Here is a 14,816-nt window from a genome sequence, read left to right as displayed (position 1 = left end):
GTGAAGAAACATGGCAGAAAGCAGCAGCACATTAAGCTACTGATGCCAGCACTGTGAGAATATTCAGTTCTTGTAGGGAACAGTTCCTGATGGTTGATCTCACGAGATCAATGTCAGGTAGTATTATACCTTCAGTAGTCAGTGCAATAGTGGTGCCAGTGGCAGTGGCTGATGTGATGCCACTGACTGCCACTGCATCTTTATTTCTCAGTAGACTTGGGCTCCAGATTTCTCAGTTGACAGGGCTTGCGAATCCCCACTTGTTATAATATTTTTATTTTAATTTTGGTTGGTGGGGGGAGGGGAAGGAAAGGGAAAGCAAGTAACAGATGCTGGGAAGAGGAAGAGAAAATGGATTGCTCAGTACACAAAAAAAATAGTAAAATTCTTACTTCAAAGAGTTTTATAAAGAAGGAAAAACGGCCTCAAAGAGCTCTAAGATATAGTGTATATACAGAGCTAAACGGTTCAAAAAGATCCTCTCTTCATCATTGGCCGTGAACAAACCGTTCATTATTAGGCCATTAATCCTTCTTTATAAAACTCTTTGAAGTAAGAATTTCAGGCTTAAATCCATCTACTATTTTTGGGGGGATTCAATTATTTACATATATTCTAGCGATTTGCTGATCCCATCACCCCTTTAAATATCATTTTAGTTGCTCAGTACACATCCATGTTAATCTTTGCCGCCCCCTCCCCTAAAAAAAATTGAGTTCTAGATATGCCACTGGCTCCTTTTACTAAGTGGGATAAAGTTTTGTCCTTACTGTGTGTTAGAAATAAAATGTAATGCCCATATAATTAATTGTCTGGCGCATTCCCTGCATGTTCCCATGCAAAAAAGTTCTTCACTATGCAGTATGTGTATTCATAGCACAGATGCATTTATCAGCTTCTATTTGGTAAATGTGTCATTACTAACTGCAACAGTGGCATTTAGCACACAGTAAAGTACAATGCACTAACTGTAATTCACAGCCTAGACCCATGCCCTCAACCATAACAGCGGATGCAGTTAGCACAGGCTCTACTGCCAGCATAATAACAGCTACTGCAGGTGCTAATTCACATGCTAACTCATTGATTCCCAAACCTAATCATGGAGGCACCCCAGCCAATCAGGTTTTCAGGATATCCACAATGAATATTCATCAGAGATTTGCATGCACTCTCTCCACATCTCTCTCATGAATATTCATAGTGGATATCCTGAAAACTTGACTGGCTGGAGTGCCTCCAGGACCAGGTTTGGGAACCACTGTGCTAACTGCTTAGTGCACTTTAATGAAAGGGCCCCTAAATTTGTACCTGAGGCAATAGAGGGTTAAGGGTCTTTTCCAAGGTTACAAGAAGTGTCAGTTGGATTTCAACTCTGGCTTCCTTTGCTTTCAACTTACTGCTCTAGCCATTAGGCTACTCCTCCACTCAAGTAGCATTTTTTGATTGTGTTTGTTTCAGGGTACTTGTTAAAATACAGGACTTTTATAGTTCATATTCCAAATCTCCTAGAAAGCTGGCTAAACTATTTTTCTGTCTTCTTTTAAATTCTTGAGTTGATGTCACCTTTATATAAAATACCCTTCTGTTGCAGGTATATGTACTCAGTAGGGTACACACCTTTTACTGCTATTGCAGTCCCTCATTAGATTTCTGGAATTATTATATTGACATTGCATTATTGTCCAACCTGAAAGCCAGCTTTGGTGAAATCCTCTCCAGCTGCTTATATTATACCAGTTTGTAATACTGTGTTGTGTAATCCATGTAACATATGGCAAGAAAACACTTGTTGTATGTTAATTCTAATGTAAGCAATACATTGAACTTTAAAGCCTGAAGTAAGAAGATGATGTAATGCACAATGCAACAGTATGATACACAGTTGAATTAAACAACTGCTGGTCCCGACTGTGTAAAAGGAGGCCTCTGGGAAAAGATTTTCCTGCTGGCTAACAGAGTGATTTGTACACAGAACAGCATGAGAGGAGGGGGAGAAAAGATCAAAAGAATCATGCTTTTCATTATAATTTATTATGCATAACAATATATAGGCCAAGATAGAAACAGGTATCTAGGCTGGGATTGGAGAAGAGCGGATGCGGTCTGTCTTCACAAAAGTGGTGACAGAGAAGAAGCTGGAAACTACAGGCCAGTAAGCCTCATTTTGGTTATTAGAAAAGTAATAGAAGTGATGCTAAAGGAAAGGATAGTGATTTCCTGGAATACATAGGATACAAAATCCGAGACAACATGGTTTTACCAAGGCAAATCATCCCAAATGATCTGATTGATTCTTTGACTGGGTGACCAGAGAATTGGATCAAGGTCATGCACTAGATATAATCTACTTAGATTTCAGCAAAGCCTTTGACACGGTTCCTCGTAGGAGGTTCTAACTTGACAGTTAAAGTTAGGACCCAATGTGGTGAACTGGTTGACAGAAATACACCAGAGGGTTGTGATTAATGGAATTCACTCAGAGGAAGGAAAGGTGAGTACTGGAGAGCCTCAAGGATCAGTTCTGATTTTATTCAATATATTTGTAAGCGACATTGCCGAAGGTTTAGAAGGTAAGGTCTGCCTTTTTTGCAGATGATACCAAGATTTGTAACAGAATGGACACTCCATGGAGGGAGTGGAAAACATGAAAAAGGTTCTGCAGATGTTAGAAGAATGGTCTAATGTTTGGCAATTAAACTTCAATGCAAAGAAGTTCAAAGTGATGCACTTAGGGAGTAGAAATCCAAGGGAGACATAGTGCTAGGTGGTGAGAGGCTGATATACACAGGGAGAGGGATCTTGGGTTGATAGTATCTGAAGGTGATAAAACAGTGTGTCAAGGCAGTGGCCATAGCCAGAAGGATGCTAGGCTGTATAGAGAGAGGTGTATCCAGCAGAAGAAAGGTGTTGCTACCCCTGTACAAGTCGTTGGTGAGGCCCCACCTGGAGTATTGTGTTCAGTTTTGGAGGCCGTATCTGCTAATGATGTAAGAAGACTTGAAGCAGTCCAGAGGAAGGCGACAAGAATGATATGGGGCTTGCGCCAAAAGACATATGAGAAGAGACTGGAAGACCTGAATATGTATACCCTAGAGGAGAGGAGGGACAGGGGAGATATAATACAGACATTTAAATATTTGAAAGGTATTAATATAGAAATAAATATTTTCCAGAGAAGGGGAAGTGGTAAAACTAGAGGACAGGAATTGAGGTTGTGGGGTGGTATACTTAGGAGTAATGTCATTAAAAAACTTTTACGGACAGGGTGGTGGATGCCTGGAATGACCTCCTGAGGGGGGTGATGGTAAAAAAAAACTGTAGTGGAATTCAAAAAGGCATGGGATGAACACAGAGGTTCTCAAATTAGAAAATAAATTATATAACAAACAAGGTTGCATATGTTTAACAAGGTTGCATATGTTTTTGCATGTCGAGTAGTGCTTAGATGGCAAATCTGGCTGCATCAACTAAGGTCGGTGCTGGGCTTGCTTGTATGGTCTGAGTCCCACATATGGTGATCTGGTTTAGGGTAGACTGGAGAGAGCTTCAATGGAAACTCCAGTGGTTTGGAATGTGAGGACAGTGCTGGGTAGACTTTTACACTCTTTGTCCGCAAAAGAGAAGACCGATTAAGATAGGCTGGATTGGGCTTTGATGGCAACTCCAGTAGCTGGAACATAATGACAGAGCCGGACAGGCTTCTATGGTCTGTGTCCCAGAAACACCAAAGAAAAACCATGATCAAGTAAATAATATCATATTCATTCTTTATTTAAATCTTGAATCGATAATGAATGTGACTGTCGGGCAGTCTGGATGGGCCATTCACATCTTTATCTGCCATCACCTACTATGTTACACTGGGGGTCTTTTACTAAAGCTTAGCTCGAGTTTTCTGCAACAGGACCCATTTTATTCCTATGGGCCCTGCTGCAAATAACTCGAGCTAAGTTTTAGTAAAAGACACCCTATGTTAGGTATGTAGGAAGATGAGAATTTGGATAAGAAGATTTTGGAAATTATTAAATGTTCCTATTTGTCACGAAAAATTCAAGACTACTTTGTAATCATGGATGTAGGTGGAGATTTCTCCAAAGGGCAGTGCATTATCCAACAGAGTGTTTTGGATGACTGTCGTGATTTACCTTTTTTTTTTTGCTACAATCTCTTTAGTAATATCTTTCAACAATTTCACACCTTCACAAACAATTGTTGGCATCAAACGTGTGGAGTCCAAAATACAGACTTCTACATTTGTTCCACAAATGCATCTAATTTAGACCTATAATTACTGTAGTCAGTGACATTACCACATCAAGGGCAGGAGTCTTCAGATTTTCTATCACCAGTTTTTCCAATATTAAATAGGACTTCCAGTTAAATTCAGCGTAGATGTTTACTCAGAAAAAAGAAAGATGGGAGATGGCCATAATTGTGGCATTCTCTCCCTTCTTTTTTTTTTTTTGTAAGATCTTATTGTATAAAATGGGACCTCTGCTAAAAATATGTTAATGGTAAAATAACATCTTAACAATAGCCCATGTTGATAACTACGCCTCTAAATGTCTTTTAACTCTGCCTAATTTCTCAATGTTTTCATTAGAGGACAAAGTTTTTGTTTTTACCTCCCATTTGATCACTACTCTTGCTGAGTTGGCCCCATTAAAACAACTTATTGTACGAAACCATAGGAACACATTGTTTTCACCTGTACTTAGTTCTGCTAGGAGACTTTTATGCAGAGCCAAATGCAAATGATAGAAACATATAACCACTTCCAATTTATGTAAGTCATTATAATACAAATGCAAAGCTAAATCATTTTATATAAGCTCTTGCACTCATTCTACAGAAATTAATTCTAGGCAACTGGTCTCCATTATGGAAATGTTTTTGTTTGGGAACAACTTTGCAAGTGATTACCACAGTTTTCCCCAAATCAATAGACAGAATATATGAGAGATAACCTGGTCATTTTTCAGGGGCCTTTCATTTAAGAATCACAATTTTTCCCTAATCCCTCTTTCTCCTCCAGGTAGCCCTATGAATTCTCTACTCACATGTGGGAGAAGTAGTACATTTTCTACTTTCACCACTTTCTCATGTGGGTCTTCAAAATTGATCAGCTCTATAAGACCCCCCCCCCCCCCCCCCCATGTTCTCCCTCAGATGTGGGCCCCTTCTTGGATATTAAAAAAAAAACTTGTTGGTCGGCCCTTTCCTGTATTCTCAATCTTATCACCAATCTGATTTATGACTTAGTCCCATTGTTTTGGAAGCTTTTAATAATTAGGCCTCACCTGAAGAAGCAAGGACCTGATAACTCCAGTAAATCTTCATCCAATCAATTTTCTCCCTTTTCTTCCTAAACTTAGTGAGAAAGTTGTATTCCAACAGATAACGAAATTCGTGATTTCTAATATTATTTTCCATCCTAAAGTCATTATTTTCTATTGCACATAATACAGAAAATGCCCTTCTGGCTATGGTTAATGATACTGTACTCTATCTAGACTCTAGGAATATTATGATGATTATCCAACTCAGCATTTGATATGGTAGATCACTCCCTCCTTCTATCTTACCTTCAGGAGACAGATCTGAAGTCTATTGTTTTCAGTAGGTTTTGCTCTTTATTTATTTATTTTATCGTACATTTATACCCCACTTTTTTCCCACAGGCTCAAAGTGGCTTACAATGTTTCAGATCACAGGTGATACAATTACAATCAAATCAGATAGAATGGAAGAAACAGGCAAAGAAGAAAATAGGGAAAGAATAAGAGAGTCCAAAAATGGTCTGTAGCTATGTTGTTAGGACGGGCTTCAGGCTGTATGTTGATTCCTTGGAGTAGGCAGAACCTCTAGTGGCTGGAAGAGAAGAAATTCGACTGGACACCAAGATGACCTTGCAGGATGTAAACGGAGCTGAAATCTTATTTTCCCAGTCACCCCTTCCAAGTTACACATTAGGATGTGATGTATAAACTTTACCCATTCTCTTATGGTGTTTTTCAAGGTCCAATACCAGATTACAAGTTTTGACTTCAATTTTGAAAGGATTGGCGGTCTTGACAGCCTGTCGAATTTTGGACGTAATCTGTATTACTGAATGATCAATGAGAACTTTTCTGGTATTAATCAACAGTAATTTGAAGAAGAACCTTATTGATATATGAACTATTTGTATAAATACAAGTGCTGCAGGGAGGGGGTGAAGTTTTAAATTGATTGAGATTATATTGTGATAAAGATGTATTACTCATCAATGATAGTGTACAAAAGGTCAGTTTGAGATATTTATGTGTAGTTGTCATATACATGGCCAGGATGGACCTGAAGCATGGTAAGTACTGTTCTGCAGTACTTACCATGCATTTTCTGGCACAGTGTCATATCACTTTGACAAACTGCTCATAGTGTTCTGGATTACGTTTTTTGTCTACTACTACTGCTTTATTGAGATATGCTGCCAGTTAGCTATTTTGAAGTTGATACAATGGCATAATGGTATTAAATTTGGCTTTACAAAAGGATAGACTAGGATAACAAAAGGACAATGTTCAGAGTTCAGATTGAATCCATCTTTCAGATTAATGTCTCAGTTCTGCTGATGACAAAGATTAAGTCAGTAATATATGTCATATGCTTACCAAATGCAAGCTTGGGACATATTAGAGTTAATATGGTTAAGGTTAAAATGTTAGAGCCTGGAAATTTACCATATGATAAATGTGTTGTTGCCTGCCTATAGAAAAGGAATTATCTTTTGCTTCAGCTTAGACAGTATTATATGTTAATAGCAACATTTAAAGTTGTAAATAATAGTTTGGATGTTACTGGCACAGTAGCAACTGTCACACTGCACCATTCATTTTGTGAGCTGCATTTAATACAACAGGTATAGAAGATAAAAAGTTTTGTAATTGATCCAAGTGTAAAATCAATAATAACATCTTTTAAAATATATGTAAATTATACGGCTTGAAATATAATTTTAAATGAAATCTGATCAGGTTTAAAACCCATCACTCAGGAAAGAATCGGGGCCGATGGGTTAGCTGGTTTTCTGCAAATACCTGACCTGCCTTATTAAATCTCCAACAGCTAAGGAATGCTTGTTAATGTAGACATTTTTAGCGTGAAGCTGTTATAAGATGGATCAGAATTATCATTATAGTATTACAAAATTATATATTTATTCACGTAATATAGAAGTGGGCTGAGAACCAGGGAAATCACAACTTATACCCCTCGACTTGTGATGTTTGAAAAAGGCTTTATAAAACGAGCTTAATGTAGCACCTATTATAAATTGCTGCCAAGTGACTGTTGTTCACAAGTTGGAGCTATGTAAAAGTTTATTAATTTTGAAATAAAACTTTTTATTTTATTTATAAGTGAAACTGAGATCTCATGAAGGGAAAAAAAATCATTATTTAGAGAAAGGAACTATCAACAAAGGAAAGAAGTGACTAGAATTGAAAAAGTTTGAAGTGCTTTGATCTAGTTGAATGTATCAGCATGCTTCTTCTCTAAGGGAGCACAGAAATAAAATAGTGGATAACAAGATGTTGGCATCTCTCAGAATGTAAAACATTTCCTAAATCATATTTCAGTTCACTAAAAATTAGTATGTGACAATAAAGCTTCTAAGCAGAGCATGAAAGATCATTTTAAATGTTTCAAAAGAACTACAAAAGAAACTGTGTTCCCTTTGATCCTTTATGAAGTCTGCTAACCTGCTGTAGTGTTATATCAACCATAATACCAAGAGACTATTCTTAAGCTAGAGAAGAAAGTGTAATAATAACATAGAAATTTTGATTGAATCAATGGATAGGGTGAAGTTGCACAGCCTTATAATGAATCATGATCTCACGATAAGAAGATAAGAACATAAGCATCACCATACTGGGACAGACCAAAGGTCCATCAAGCCCAGCATCCTGTTTCCAACAGTGGCCAATCCAGGTCACAACTACCTGGCAAGATCTGAGAACAGGAAAACAGATTTTATGCTGCTTAGCCTAGAATATACAGTGGATTTTTCCAAGTCCATCTTAATTATAGTATCACATTGAGCCTGCAAAAAGGTGGGATAATATGGGGTACAAATGCAATAAATAAATAAAATAAATAAATAATGGCTTATGGACATTTCTTTTAGGAAAGTATCCAAACTTTTTTAAACCCTGCTAAGCTAACTGCTTTCACCACATTCTCTGGCAACAAATTCCAGAGTTTAATTACTCACTGAGTGAAGAAATATTTTCTCTGATTCATTTTAAAGTTACTACTTATTAGCTTTTTGTGTGCCCCCTAGTCCTAGTATTTTTGGAAAGAGTAAACAAGCAATTCTCATCTACCCATTCCAGTGGCGTTCCTAGGCTGGCTGACACCCGGGGCGGATCGCCGATGTGCCCCCCCTCCCGGGTGCAGCACAAGCCCCCCCCCCCCGGATGCAGCGCGACCCCCCCCCCCCCCCCAGGTGCATTTTTACCAGCTGGGGGGGTGCCGCGCACCTGTCGGCTCCGAGTCTGCTCGTTCCCTGCTGCTCCATCTGCCCCGGAACAGGAAGTAACCTGTTCGCACAGAGGGAGCAGCAGGGAGGGAACGAGCGGACTCGGCCAACAGGCGCGCGGCACCCCCCCAGCGGCGTGCACCCGGGGCGGACTGCCCCCATCGCCCCCCCTTGGTATGCCACTGACCCATTCCACTCCACTCAGTATTTTCTAAACCTATATCATATCTCCCATCAGCCATCTCTTTTCCAAGCTGAAGAGTCCTAGTCACTTTAGCCTTTCTTCATAGAGAAGTCATCCCATCCCCTTTGAGCTATGCCAGCATAGTTTTTTACTGGTCCTCCTACCTACCCATGGTGCTGTCCATATTTGGTTACATTAAGCGAGAGGTGGACAGAACCTACAGTGATCTGTTGGGTTTTGATTTCTAATGTATTCCTGCTTTTCTATTACTCTTTTGCCCCTCTTGAACTCTCCCCTAGTCATATGATCCACATCTTTATCGTGTTTCACCTATCTCTCTCCTCCTGTGTTCTGTTTTCTCTGTACTCATTTTCTCACTACTTGGACTAGACCGTTTCATCCTCTGTCCTCCAAATTCATGTAGTCTTTCTTCTTACCCTCTGATCCACTCCACACCTTTACCATTCTCAAGCTACTCATACTCTGTATATTCTCTCTCACCCATGTATTCCTAGCTACTGTTGCACTGCATTTGACCATACTTACATATGCTGTCTCCTGAACAACTATAGGCAAACATGGACCCATAAAATATATATACTTCCCCAGCAGTACCCATTGAAAGACATAGCAAAAATACACCAGGAAAGATAAGACACAGTGTCACAGAGCACAGCCAACACAATATATTATGAAAAGAATGAACGTTAAACACATGTATGCATTCTCTCATAACTTTTTCCACAAACCCTTTATTCCTGTTTCGCTTATCTCTTCTTCCTTCCTTCTCTCAGCACAACACTCAAGTGGGTTATCTGATTCTGATAAGGCCAGGAACAGGAAGTAGGATGTGTATTGTAAGCCACATTGAGAGCCAGATGCACTAAACCTTAATGACCCTCTAACAACCCTTTAAGGAAGGAAATTCCTAACCATTGCATGCATTAAAGGCCTTTTTCCAAAGAAGCAAGCAGCTAAGGAAAACGGAATGCAAACGAGAAACTACCATTGAAATGTGGACAATTCGGAATGCACTAACCATACCAATGATTGCAACAAATCATCTACCGTCTGAAATTTAAGTGAGCTCAGACCTGTCGTTAAGGTCTGAGCTGTCATCTCCCCGCTGGCCCCTGCACCATAAAAATCCCCTGGCATGTTTAAAAAGAAAAAAAAACACAAACACGTGGCTCCCCGCTTCCCTCTGCCTAAAATAAAAAATGAAACAAACATCAAAAAAGGATCGGGAGGGAGCAAAGGCGCTCATCAGGAGCTTCCTATATGGATGGCCTTGCCCCCCCCCCCCCCCCCCGAGGTCGCCGCTGCTCCCCGCTTCTGCTGGTATAAAATAAAAAATTAAAACAAAACTAAAAAGTTTAGCAGCCCCGTTCCCCCTCCCTTCCTATCTCTCTCTGTACTGCTTCTCCCATAGCTCCGCCTCCCGGCATCCTCTGCCCCCTTTGTATGAGGAAGGCTCTCAAGGATTCAGACCATGAAAAGCACATCCTAGCTTCAGATCTGAGCTGTGTACCTGTAAATCTCTCTCTCGCTCTCTCTCTCTCATTGAAATCCTAGCTGCACAGAGCCACCTGACAGACTCTGCAGGCGAGGCAAGAAGAAGCTTTTCCTGCAGCTCCGCCACACTGGGGGGGGGGGGGGGAAGGCAGTTACGTAGGTAATTTATGTCAGAGGAGGGCATGCACAGGAAGAAGGAGAGAGACGTCAGTGAAGGCAGAAGCAATTGCTGATCAGCTGTTCCATTCCGTACAGCGCCTTCACACAGAGGTGAGAGGCGCTGCGCGGGCCGGTAAAGCGGAGGGAGGGTCCGGTAGAGGGGGAGAGCAGCGGCGACGAACTCAGGGGGGCGGGGCATGGGGCCAGAGGATGCTGGGAGGCGGAGCTATGGGAGAAGCAGTACAGAGAGAGACAGGAAGGGAGGGGGACCGGGGCTGCTAAACTTTTTAGTTTTGTTTTAATTTTTTATTTTATACCAGCAGAAGCGGGGAGCAGCGGCGACCTCGGGGGGGGGGGGGGCAAGGCCTTCCAAACTGGACACTTCTGACAAGCACCTTTGCCCCCTCCAGATCCTTTTTTGATGTATGTTTATTTTTGTATTGATGCAGGGGGAAGCCGGGGAGCCACGTGTTTGTGGGGTTTTTTTGTTGCTGTTTTGGACGTTTGTGGCTGCTCTGCGCATGCTTTAGTGGCCGATTACCGACGGGGATTCCGAATCTTTGATACATTGTACTTTTCAATATCGCACCGAACATGTGCACTTGTTTTTTTGGTGCATGCTTCGTTTTTCAAATTCGTTAAGGACTTTAACGTTTTAGATTTTTTTACGTATGGTTGATGCATCTGGGCCTGAGCCTGCAAAGAGGTGAGAAAATGTGGGATACAAATGCAATAAATAATAAATAAATAAAATATTGTCAATAAATCCCGATGCTGCTTCAGAACTTTTAGTACAGGAACAATGCTAGGCAGACTTTTACAGTCTGTGCCCTGAGAAAGGCAGGGACAAATCAAACTTGAGTATAACTATAAAGTATTACATACCATGTAAAATGAGTTTATCTTGTTGGGCAGACTGGATGGACTGTCTTTATTTGCCGTCATTTACTATGCTACTATCAAGCTTATTTTCGAAAGTGATCGCCGGCCATTTCCTGACATAAATCGGGAGATGGCCGGCGATCTCTCAAAAGCGGTGAAATCGGTATAATCGAAAGTGGCGTTTTTGACAGCATCACCGCTTTCCCGTCGCCTCGCTGGCCAGAGTTCAAGGGGATGTGTCGGCGGCTTAGCGAAGGTGGGACATGGGCAGGCATGGGCGTGGCTACCAGATGGCCGGCTTTCACGGATAATGGAACAAAAAAAGCGGCGTTAGTATTTTGCCGAGTTTACTTGGTCCTTTTATTTTCACGACCAAGCCTCAAAAAGGTGCCCCAACTAACCAGATGACCACCAGAGGGAATGGGTAATGACCTCCCCATACTCCCCTAGTGGTCACCAACCCCCTCCCACACTAACAAAATAAAAATAAAACCTTTTTTGCCAGCCTGTATGCCAGCCTCAAATGTCATACCCAGCTCCCTGACAGCAGTATGCAAGTCCCTGGAGCAGTTTTTAATGGGTGCAGTGCACTTCAAGTAGGCAGACCCAGGTCCATCCCCCCCCCCCCCCCTACCTGTTACACTTGTGATGCTAAGTGTTGAGCCCTCCAAACCCCCCCCAAAACCCACTATACCCACATATAGGTGCCCCCCTTCACCCATAAGGGCTATGGTAATGGTGTAGAGTTGTGGGGAGTGGGTTTGGGGGGGATTTGGGGGGCTCAGCACCCAAGGGAAGGGAGCTATGCACCTGGGAGTTTTTTTTGTATTTTTTTAAAGTTTTAGAAGTGCCCCCTAGGGTGCCCGGTTGGTGTCCTGGCATGTGAGGGGGACCAGTGCACTACAAATGCTGGCTCCTCCCATGACCAAATGCCTTGGATTTCGCCAGGTTTGAGATGGCCGGCACTTTTTTCCCATTATCGCTGAAAAACAAAACCAGCGATCTCAAACCCGGCGAACTCTGACATTTGGCCGGGCTAAACCGTATTATCGAAAGAAAAGATGGCCAGCCATCTTTTTCGAAAATACAGTTCCAGCCAGCTGTAGCACCGCCGCCACAATAGATCGCCAGCGAACTATTTGGCCGGCGACGTTCAATTATGCCCCTCAATGTTACTATGATGCCTAAATTAGGCGCAGAGAGGTTATATTCTATAACAATGCGCATGTCACGGTCCAACCGTGACTCCTGGACTGGTGCCAGATGCTGGGAGAAGTCTCTCTCTCTCTCTCTGATCCTTCCGGAAGTGGCTCGGGGTCCGTGCAGGCATGTTTTTGTCATGTCCCAGCCACACTCACGTCAGACGCTGAAACTGACATTGTCTTGGCAGGACATTTAATCTCACTGGACTGAGGCTTAGGCGCTTTTACGTTGTTGGCTGCCTATAGTCATTGCTTTACCTTTTGTGGGTTCCTGAGACTCTTGCAGCATCCAGCCTGTGTGAGCAAGTTCCTGAGACACATCCAGCTTCCAACCTGTGTGAACAGGTTCCTGAGACACTTCCAGCTTCTGTGTGTGTGTGTGTGTGAGATGTTTTCCATCTTCTGTGTATGAGCCAGTCTTGTTCCTGAGCTGCTGAGGTTTTTGCCTCACTTTTTGTTAATCTCCTAGCTAGTCTTATCCCTAAATCGTTGAGGCACTGCCTCATTCCTACTAGCTGTTTCCCAGTCTTGCTTCTTAGCTGGAGAGACCCTGCCTCACTCCTGCCTTGTCTTTCTCCCTATGTTGAGGCCTTGGCTGGTTCCTGTCAAATGTCCCCTGCCTTCCTGGAGATTCATCTATTGTAGTATTCTACTATGAACAAAGGGCTCACCATCTGGATGAAAACAGTGCATAGATTTTAGAAACACCCACACCCTGCCCATGGCTATGCCCCCTTTGCAACTATGCAACTTAGTATTTAGGTGCACCACATTACAGGATTTCCTTAGCAAGTTCTGTGCGTAAATATAAATCAATGTCAGTTAGTGCTAATAATTGCTTGTTACATCCAATTAACATCACTGATTAGCTAGCTAACCAATTAAGTTACGTGCATTGTTATAGAATACGCTTTAATTTCTGAGTAGAAATTAAGGCACCATATATAGAATCCCAGGGTAAATATTTGAAGTTAGTATGGGGGGAGGGGTGGGAAGATGAGGAGGACAACGGGTAAGGGTTGGAGACCAGAATGGAGGAGATATTCGCCGCTTGCTTTTGTATTGTAAAGTCATTGTATGGCAGGGTTTTGTTTTGTATTTTTCGTTGTTTTGTTAATATTGACTGTATACATATAAAATACATAATAAAAGAACTTAACAAAATAAATTAAATTATGATTTCTTACAAACCTAAAATCAGTTCTTTAAGGTTTCCAGAGAATTTCCAAACCAAAAGTTACATTCCACTATCAACTTTTTAATGATGAATTCTTATTAATTAAAAAGTCATATTTGCATGCTACATTACTTGACATGAAAAATGAAATCAGAAAGCTATTTTAAAAATCAAATTTGAATTATCCATTCTAATTATTATTTTAATGCAATTAAATTCTGCTAAAGGAAAGTAATTTCAAATGGTAATGAGTTTTATAGCCTCATAACTGTTATTGCTGTGGAAACATAAAACTAATATTAAAGTCTTGTTTGAAATGTTATTTTAGCACAGAAAAAATATATTAGAAAAAGGTTTTAGCTAATTTTGGATTTTTGTTCTTTGTTTTGTTTTTGTTTTCTTTTTTTTTATTTTTTATTTTTTTATTTACCACAGTACAAAATCTAGCCTTCAGATACAGAAATAGATATTGAAAGATTGACTGAGCAGGTAAGATTATTGGCTAGGTTTCAAACTGAGGGACCGTTTTACAAAACTGCGCTAAATAGTAGCCTGTTCTACTTTTAAGCATGTGGGTTTACTGTGCTCTGAGACCACTTTTAGCACAGCTATAAATGGCCACACACTAATTTCGCAAGTAGCATGGGGCCATTACATACCTATTTTGTAGGCAGTACGGGCTCAAGAACTAACCCCATGCTTATCAGCAACGTGCGGCGATTTGCCTGCACTAACTGATTAGCGCAGTGCATGCCTTCTCTCCGCCACCAAACACACTCCTGCGCTAAAAAATATTATAGATATTTTAGCGCAGGATTGGCACATGCTGATCCCAGAACTACCACAGCAAGTCTGAGCATGTCCCATGGTAGTGTCTTTTAGTGTTCTGTAACCATGCATTAATGCTTACCACTGCTTAGTAAAAGAGCCCCTGAATCTTTTACAAAATCTTGCGGCTCCAAATTTGACTAGCTAGCTCCCCTGTTTTAAAAAACTGTGCTAGCAGCTGCCATGCGCTAATGCTGACACAGCCCATTTACTTTGAATAGGCTGTGTCGGCATTGCCGTGCAGCAGCTGCCAGCATGGCTTAGTAAAGAGGGGGTAGTTTAAGTATAGCTGGAGTTCACTACTGATTAATGCTAAAAATCAGACACTTAAAAAGGTAATCT

General features: G+C 41.1%; 1 protein-coding gene across 1 annotated transcript in view; it reads left to right on the top strand.

The window, feature by feature from the left end:
* Positions 1–14,816, top strand: part of KLHL1 (kelch like family member 1) — a 683,807-nt gene that overhangs the window by 416,715 nt on the left and 252,276 nt on the right. The gene's annotated exons all lie outside the window — the stretch shown is intronic.

The sequence above is a fragment of the Microcaecilia unicolor genome, chromosome 4, assembly GCF_901765095.1.
Source record: "Microcaecilia unicolor chromosome 4, aMicUni1.1, whole genome shotgun sequence".
NCBI classification, from domain to species: Eukaryota; Metazoa; Chordata; class Amphibia; order Gymnophiona; family Siphonopidae; genus Microcaecilia; species Microcaecilia unicolor.
This window is presented reverse-complemented; position numbering and strand designations above follow the sequence as displayed.